The sequence below is a fragment of the Ipomoea triloba genome, chromosome 11 (assembly GCF_003576645.1).
Source record: "Ipomoea triloba cultivar NCNSP0323 chromosome 11, ASM357664v1".
NCBI classification, from domain to species: domain Eukaryota; kingdom Viridiplantae; phylum Streptophyta; class Magnoliopsida; order Solanales; family Convolvulaceae; genus Ipomoea; species Ipomoea triloba.
The window spans coordinates 3,907,389-3,917,548 of NC_044926.1; the positions used below are offsets into that span (position 1 = coordinate 3,907,389).

The 10,160-nt window shown below is 32.6% G+C and overlaps 1 long non-coding RNA gene across 1 annotated transcript; it reads right to left on the reverse strand.

The window, feature by feature from the left end:
* Window positions 1-3,358: 3,358 nt before the first annotated feature.
* Window positions 3,359-6,730, reverse strand: LOC115997424. Its single transcript, XR_004093734.1, has 2 exons — window positions 6,638-6,730; window positions 3,359-3,852 (listed from the first exon to the last, which is right to left on the reverse strand). It is a non-coding gene; the product is annotated as an uncharacterized LOC115997424 (long non-coding RNA).
* Between the last annotated feature and the right edge of the window lie 3,430 nt (window positions 6,731-10,160).

The window sequence follows — 10,160 nt, forward strand, 5'->3', positions numbered from 1 at the left end:
AATTCAAAAGTAAAATTGAAATGAATGGCACAAGACAACCTAGATCCTTCATCCACAACCATTTCGCCGGTTATATCAACTCAAAATCATAGCAAAACACTCAATTCTTTATACAAAAACTATAGTTGATTTTTGTTTTCCCCACATAAGCTTCAAAGTAAATTAAATTGAAAAATGTTTTCCCCACATAAGCTTCAAAGTAAATTAAATTGAAAAAGAACACCGATGTTCAATTCCAGATCATGGTTCTTTAAAAATTCAAAAGTAAAATTGAAATGAATGGCACAAGACAACCTAGATCCTTCATCCACAACCAAATGAATGGCACAAGACAACCTAGATCCTTCATCCACAACCATTTCGCCGGTTATATCAACTCAAAATCATAGCAAAACACTCAATTCTTTATACAAAAACTATAGTTGATTTTTGTTTTCCCCACATAAGCTTCAAAGTAAATTAAATTGAAAAATGTTTTCCCCACATAAGCTTCAAAGTAAATTAAATTGAAAAAGAACACCGATGTTCAATTCCAGATCATGGTTCTTTAAAAATTCAAAAGTAAAATTGAAATGAATGGCACAAGACAACCTAGATCCTTCATCCACAACCAAATGAATGGCACAAGACAACCTAGATCCTTCATCCACAACCATTTCGCCGGTTATATCAACTCAAAATCATAGCAAAACACTCAATTCTTTATACAATGTGAGACATACATGTTATGTCAGACCTTAATATGCAAGGATATATCTAGAGAACAGATCGAGAATGGTGCNACAAGACAACCTAGATCCTTCATCCACAACCATTTCGCCAGTTATATCAACTCAAAATCATAGCAAAACACTCAATTCTTTATACAAAAACTATAGTTGATTTCTGTTTTCCCCAAATAAGCTTCAAAGTGAATTAAATTGAAAAAGAACACCGATGTTCCATTCCAGATCATGGTTATTTACAAATTCAAAAGTAAATTTGACATGAATGGCAAAAAGACGACCTAGATCCTTCATCCACAACCATTTCACCGGTTATATCAACTCAAAATCATATCAAAACACTCAATTCTTTATACAAAAACTATAGTTGATTTCTGTTTTCCCCAAATAAGCTTCAAAGTGAATTAAATTGAAAAAGAACACCGATGTTCCATTCCAGATCATGGTTATTTACAAATTCAAAAGTAAATTTGACATGAATGGCAAAAAGACGACCTAGATCCTTCATCCACAACCATTTCACCGGTTATATCAACTCAAAATCATATCAAAACACTCAATTCTTTATACAAAAACTATAGTTGATTTTTGTTTCCCCACATAAGCTTCAAATCTTTTTTCTACGGCAGGAACAATAAGAACTCAACAAACAAAATTAACAAATTTGAAAAGGAAAATAAATCTGTCACATAGGCACAACACGATTCCAACCAGATCAACTGCACAACAAAGCAACACAAGAACACATAACTCGATCAAAACAGCACCGTTCAATTCCAGATCATGGTTCTTTACAAATTCAAAAGTAAAATTGACATGAATGGCACAAGACAACCTAGATCCTTCATCCACAACCATTTCGCCAGTTATATCAACTCAAAATCATAGCAAAACACTCAATTCTTTATACAAAAACTATAGTTGATTTCTGTTTTCCCCAAATAAGCTTCAAAGTGAATTAAATTGAAAAAGAACACCGATGTTCCATTCCAGATCATGGTTATTTACAAATTCAAAAGTAAATTTGACATGAATGGCAAAAAGACAACCTAGATCCTTCATCCACAACCATTTCACCGGTTATATCAAACCTAGATCCTTCATCCACAACCATTTCACCGGTTATATCAACTCAAGATCCTTCATCCACAACCATTTCACCGGTTATATCAACTCAAAATCATATCAAAACACTCAATTCTTTATACAAAAACTATAGTTGATTTTTGTTTTCCCCACATAAGCTTCAAAGTAAATTAAATCGAAAAAGATCACCTATCCAAATTTGCAGAGAAGAAAACAGAGGGAAAACCTGGAATAAAGCTTAGATCCTTCATCCACAACCATTTCACCGGTTATATCAACTCAAAATCAAAGCAAAACACTCAATTCTTTATACAAAAACTATAGTTGATTTTTGTTTTCCCCACATAAGCTTCAAAGTAAATTAAATCGAAAAAGATCACCAATCGAAATTTGCAGAGAAGGAAAAACAGGGGAAAAACCTGGAATAAAGCTTATAGCTTCACAGACACGCACAAAGCTAAACGAACGAACTCAAATTCAATAGATACACACCTACACAATGCATGGTCACGAAAGAAACGTAAATTCAAAAGGCTTATAAAGAATTCCAGTAAAGCTTACCTTAAACCCTGTGAAAACTTGGAATTTCAACACTCAAAAATTTTCAATCATCAAAACACAAGCCAACATTTTGTTTACAATGAGCTATATATACACACATACAAAGCAAAAGGAAAGGAAAAGGAAACACAGCATTTGATCAACAAAAAAAAAAAAAAAAAGCACAAACCTGTATATCAATCGTTCTGGCAATGCAGTATCGGTTAAGAGTGAGCAGGGAGGCAATTACTGGTGCAGCCACTTTTAACAGAGAGACTGACAAATTGAGAAATTGTTTGAAACCCTTGAAGAAGAATTGAAAACGTTTATAAATATTGGAAAATAGTAGATATATATGAAATATATAGGAATGATGTTTCAATTCATTGTAATCAGCATTTAGGTGGTTTTTTTGGGGGGGGGGTTGTGTCTGTAGACAGCCTTTTTTAATTATAATCATGGTTAAATTTGGCACTAAAATTTAGTATATATATTTTTTATTTTATTTGCATTGAATGAAATTTTCCTTTTTTGCATTGTTTTAAATATACATTTTCATCTGTGGATTTTGTCATAATGACTGGTTTTTATGATAATTAATTGTTTAACAAAGTAATTATGTGCAAATCTGGAAGATAAATTCTGTATTTAGTAATGAGATTAGAATTATGGAAACTTTTTTTTAATCTAATATTTATTTTGAATTTTCACTATTTTGTGTCAAATAAAAACGAAAAAAATTAACTGTGTGGGCCTTTAAACCTTTTACCAAATATGATCACATTTAGATAAAACAGTAAAACATCAGAGTAATCATTTTCATTATCATTTTTTTAATATACTAATTTTTTTTACCACATTAACCTACACTGCACGACTAGTACACGTGGCCCGCACGCTCATTAACTTAGGGGTGAAAATATTAGCAAAGGTTCAAGATATCAGATGACCATTCTGCAATCTGCACTGTGATTTTGTTTATGTAAAATTTCTCAACAATGGAGGTCTTAAAATGAACAAATACAAATCAGTATAAAAACATTAATCACTGGTTTTTTACACAAGAGTTGTACATTGAATGTACATTGTGATTTTGCAAAGCCTGTAAATCTAAATACATACATTTGTAGGTCCTAAAAAACTGTCCATTTGGATGTACATTGTGATTTTGCAAAGCCTGTAAATCTAAATACATTTGTAGGTGTCTTTCTTTTCAAAAAAAAAAAAGAAAAAAAATACATTTGTAGGTCCTAAAAAACTGTCCATCTTTCTTCAATGACAACTTCATTGATCCAACAAATGAAGATCAATGAAGTTGGATACCAAAAGAATCTCGATGTTGCATAATCCACGTGACACCTGACAGCAAGTTCAGATAAGAATCAACCAGCAATGTGAGTCGCGTAACCAAGAAGGTTCTAGGAAACTTTTGTGCACCGCAAATTAGGCTCTCCTTAACCCAAGTACAGTCACTATTTCGTTCCTATACCAAGGTGCAAAGCTGCAAATAAAATCCTCAGTCAAAAAATAGAAAAGACAAAAAACAGAAATGTAATATATGCACCCACATACAAATAAACAAAGAGATACCAAGAAATGCAATTAAGTCTATGGCTAGACGTGACTATTAGAGATAAGAAAGACATCAGGAAAACCAATGCAGCATCATATGAGTCGTTGACAGGATACATGTTCAAATAAATTATACAGCATATTAACATATATCAGGTTACATGAAGGTTTTAACTATCTTGAATAAATTTTAACAAATATCCATTACATTGATCTTAAGGCTAGATTTACTAAAATATCAAACATCACCCGAGCATATTTTTTGTGGTTATCACCATTACCTTTATTGTTGTTTTAATAACCATGACCTATAAACGCTGTTCTGTATTGTAAAAAAAAAATCCAATTATTCATATAGGGTGTTCTTTTTGAATTTTACATTCTATTTTTAGAAGCTTCTGTATTTTACTTTCTTGGTGCCTTGTTTTTTGGGTGCAAATCCATTGTTTTCAGGCACTTGCATCACTAGGCAATACAATGAACACACCATTAAATTAACTTATCTATTAATAGCCTGCAATCCACCTAGCTTCTGATGAATTGGCTCAATTTCCTCATAAGATAAAGACACATCTTCTTGGGTGGAGCTAATGAATTAGGCAGAGTTTGAGTCTATTGCTGTTGCTAAGAATCAAGGGGCAGAGTAGATATAGATGGGTTGAAATATTTAAAAAATCAGGATACATGTCATGCAAACCGTAACAATGGTTTTGGATGCAAATATTTTTAATCCATGAATCTAAAACTGACAATAGTAAATTGACAGACTTTCCCTAAAAAGGGTGCAATATGATGATGTAGTAATAGGAAAAAGGTTGGATTTTTCCCTTCTCTACTCATCATCCTAGCTGCTAAAGAAACTTAATACGGAGTATCTTACTAAATTCACACACAAAAGCATCTTAAACAAACTATCCATCAACAGTTTCCTAATTCACATTTGCAATGTGGAGTGTATTATTAGTAATTTTATTATTACCAAAGTATCCAAGTAATCCAACTTTACTCAAGCATTGCTTTTGTGGTTATTGGCATTACCTTAATTGTGATCATGACCTATAAAGGCTACTCCGTATTGTAAAAAGATTCCGATTATTCATATAGAGAGTTCTTTAATTTTATCTTTTATTTCTAGTTTTTTTTTTTTTTTACTTTACTTTCTCGCTTTCCTTTTTGTCCAAATCTGTTTTTGTCTTCAGGCATTCTATTATACCAAAATTCTGTTGAGTCCTCCATGTAACATGTTTTTCTTGATTACAGTGCTCTCACATGCTTTACGTGGATCTACCTGCTGGTCCCTGACTGTCACACCTTCAACGCTACTTATAACGTGACAAAAGGAATAGATGTCTATAAAAAGTATATTGCAGAAAACTATGAGCATGCAATGACAGCTGCTAAACAACTATGAATAATGCTGAAAAGAAGGAAAAACTATGCAACAGAAACTGACAATTTTAGCAAGAAACGGAGAGCCTGATGGTGCCGTGTAATTACAAAACTTCACACATGATATAGAGGTCCTTCCTTACTAATCATGATATGTTGGGACCTTTCACAAAAAGGAGGGGATGAAAAGTAACCGTGATATTCCAAGACCTTGACTTACTCTATAAAACTTAATATGATGGATGTGACAAAAATTAAATGAAATCTATATATAACCCCTTTCTAATGCTAAAGCACATGGAATGATATGTTCCAAGCCTATATAGAGCATGAATATTATGGATTTCCACCTTCTTCTAGGCAATACAATAGATGCACCATTAAATTAGCCTATCTATTAAGTATCATCCAATCCACCAAGATTCTGATAAATTGGCAAAGGTTTTCAATTTCCTTATAAGTTAAAAGACTCATCTCCTTGGGTGGTGCTAATGAATTTGGCAATGTTTGAGTCCATAGCTGTTGCTAAGAATCAAGGTAAAGGGTAATGGATCAAAATAATTGAGAACCGCAATACATATCAAGCAAATTGTCTCAATGGTTTTGGCACTACGTGTTTGTATTAAGTATAAGTATATTATTAGAGCAATGCTACATTACCCCTCATATATTTCCCCTACAAACTTCTCTTCCTGATGTGGCATCATATGATAGAAAACCCGGAATACATGTCATGAAAATTGTCACAATGGTTTTGGTACTACGTGTCTCACTATAGTAAATTGACAGACTTCCCTAAAATGATGCAGTACGACAATCTACGTGTGAGGATTACCTGTCCATGTTCCAAATGATGCGTTAGGGTTTTATGAATGCAATTCAAAAGAAGTGTCTATTAGCATTTCTTCGTGGGACAACCATTATTTCAAAAACGGTTTTAGCATCATCTTAGATGTGAAAGGAAGGTTTCTAGTATGTGATTTCAACTCTCCATCACAATCTGTGAAATCAGAAATAAAACTGATGTCCGTTACATCGGACTAGTCAACACACGAATCACAACCATCAACGACTATCAGTAAATTCATCTAATCTGGGAGAAGTAAATTCATCTAATTTACAATTCACACCTCGAATTACTTCTCAGATCATACAAATCCATCCACTACAGATACACATTTATTGCACGCATAATGCATACTGTAGCTAATCAGAACAAATTCACAAACACAAGCATGTGGGAGGTTTAAAATGGGACTTTGCAGAGTACAATTTTAGTAATTGATGAAAATGAACAGTAAAGAAAGCGATTAGTGACCACTGACCAAACGGTGAGGCGGAGCAGGGAGATGGACGGCGACGATTGACCCAACGAAGCCATCGGAACGACGAACGCACCCCAAACGCACAAGCTTCGCAAAAGTCGTTCATGGAGGAACCTAACTGCGCCATCCAAGAAAAACCGCCAAATTTTGGAGATATTGCACATTTGATCCTTTAATTTTTCTATATTTCGACGGGCAGTCCTTCAATTCTTAAATAATAAATGTGATTTTGTTTTTTTTTTTTATTTTTAAATTGTCAATCCATTACCTTAATATGCTATTTTATTTTATTTTTTTGAAAAACCCTTAATATGCTATTGGTATTACTTCGTTTTTTTTTTTTTTTTGAAGGAACTTCGTATTATTATTATGTGCTTGTGAGAAGACCCCAACCAAAATATCATGGTAAGTAATCTTTTTGGGTGATAACCAGATTGATAGCATCAATTCGAAATAAATCCTCCATATAATTATAAAACAAATCAAAATTATGATTCTCTCAATTTATGTTTGATCGAGATTAATTTGACAATCAATATATTTATTGCATTATCTCAAAATATGTAAAATCTTCTTGACAATATTACGTTACATTGATTTGTGTATTCCAATAATTATTAATTATTATACTAACGGCATAAATCACGTTTAACAAAAATTGAAAATCACATTCACTCATTTAAAATTTGAAGTAATCAAATTTTCAAATAAACATAATTGAGTATTAAAAATCTGACTATCTTTACATTTTTGGAGAATTTTTTTTTCTATTAAAGAATATTAATTCATGAATATTTTACTAAACTTGTACATAAAATTAATCAAACTTTTCCTACTTATCAACATTTTCTTAATTATTAGCCTTAATAGGTATATTACTATATATTTCATGAGGTGTTAATGTGCCTTTCTATATATAAACAATAATACTTTTTTGACATTTAATCGACCCAGTTGTTCAATTATTTAAAAAAAATTTAAAATCTAAGTTTTCAACAATTGTTGTAATCAGGGTAACCTGGAAAGCTCAGGATAAGGCAATAGAGAAAAAATCACAAGACATACCCAACAAAATAAAAAGTTCATAAAAAAATGACTGTGAAAATATAAACATTTTAAGAGGCTTTCAAAAGCAAGATTTACTACATTTTCGTATTTAAAGCCCTACTACCGTAAACACAAAATTAAAGTTTTAAACATGATTTTTTTGTATTTGTGTCTTTAATTTAATTTCCTCCGATATTTAAAAACTAACTCAATTATAACTTTAAGTACTCTTAACCGAAAAAAAAATACACATAATGAAGACTCATTCTTTAACATAAAAGAGAAATGAGAATGTTCAACCAATTTGCTATGTTACTAGTGTGCATATTTACATTCTAAACTCAATAAATCACATAACATATCGGGAAGATGCAAATTTATATGTAAGAATGTCACGTTAGATTTTCATTTTGTTATTGTCATGAGAATTGTATTTCGAATTAGTGATCATGAAGAGAGAATGAATAATGTGTAAATTGTTTGACAATTAATCCAATTGTTAAAATTTGGAATTAAAGGAAATAATTGTTGTATTGACCATTACATCCCTGTACGTACGTTTTAAAACATCCAGTGCAATTATTAGAGGAAATCATGGGCCATTGGATCATCCAAGATCAATGGCTTGCAAAGTTCTTCAAATTCACATAATAAGTAGGTTCTCACTTGAAATGTAACCTCAACTCTATATACTAGAGCAAAAGAAGAAAATAAGGTATGCAAAACGATTTACTAGAGCAACAGAAGGTAAATGAGAGTCATTACCATTTTTGGTCCTACTGTTACTGTGACATTGCCAATTTTAGTCCATTTTCTTAATTTTTGCCAAATTTTAACCACTCTTCTTTGGGCATTGCCACTTTTGGTCCTTCGTTAGATAATCCGTCCAAAAGCCGTGGAATAGAGGGGTATATTTGTCATTTCAGTGGGAGGTTGTCGTCTCCTATACCATTTGTTAAGACAGATGAAGGTACGGTAGGTGAAGCTCTTGCCTCACTGCTAGCAGTATGTATTGTATGTATTTTACTCTCTTTCCCTCTCGCTGTCGTGATGTTTAAGTCTTCTTCAACCTTAACCCCCCCACCCCCACCCCTTCTTGATTGCGCACTCGGGTCCGCACCGCTTCCATATTATCCTCAATTTTCATCTTATTTTTTTCTAATTATTTCCACCATACACAATATATAAATCATTTATTTATATTTCACACTACATTATGAACATACATAGAAAATTTTAGCATGTTATGATGTCTGTCTTTGTTAAAGATTTTTGTTAACAGAGTATTATTGTCTGCTTTTCCTCTAGTTTAGGCTTGCACAGGAATGCCGACAGCCCTTTCATTGCAGATTTTTGGGTCTCTTCTTCTTCTTCCTTTCGGTTCTGTTCACGCTAGCTTTTTCAGAATTCAAACTGGGATTGGATTTGCCTTGAAAGCTGTGCCACTCAATAATTCGTTTCTTCTTCTTCTTCTGCTACTACCTTTTCTCTATGTCTGTGTGGAAGCTTTTTGAGCGGGTGTTTTAAGGGTGCTCTAAATTTTTGTCTTCCATTGTCGAAATTTCTGTGTGTTTCCATGGTGAATTGTGCGAGATTTTCTTGCGAATTTCGCATTTTGTCTGATATTGCGGCAATACAGAGTAGGAAAGTTTGAGTCTTTATGCACTCTTTTGCCTATAAATGTTATCAGAACTGGGAGTTCAGAGATTAATTTTGAGCCCACGGCTTTATCCTTCTGCCCCTGTTTCTGGTCTTAGTCCGGAATTGGGACGGGAAAGGGTCTGGTAATGGGACTGGGTCTGCGACTAAAACTGTGTTCACAAATGGTATAGGAGACGACAATCTCTAACTGAAATGACAAATATACCCCTCTATTTCACGGCCCTTGGACGGATTATCTCATGATGGACCAAAAGTGACAATGCCCAAAGAAGAGTGGTTAAAATTTGACAAAAATTAAGAAAATGGACTAAAATTGACAATGTCACAATAACAGTAATTACAGTAGGACAAAAAATGGTAATGACTATCAAAATATCCGCAAAAGATGGTAATTAGAAGACACAAATATTCTTAGATTACCACAATTACCAAATAAAACCAATATAAAAAGATACGAATGGTAAAATTAATAGATGATCAGAAACGTCCAATAATCAAAGATTAAGAATTCAGATTAGCGCACAGGTTCACAACTTAGCTTTAATTTAGACCCTCATGTGAATTTGTATATGTATATATAAAGAATTAATTTGTGAAATTCATCGACCGTAAAACTGGCTAAAAAATATGCATATTCTATCATGTCTGCAGTCTGCTACCATGATTTAGCCATGCATGCATGATTAAGATTCATGAGAGATAATAAAATGGAACAATAATTTATTATGCTTCTAAGATTTCTCAATGACACATAGATTTGCTTCATTCCAACAAATAAAAACAAAAGAAGAAACATATTTATTAATTAGATGTT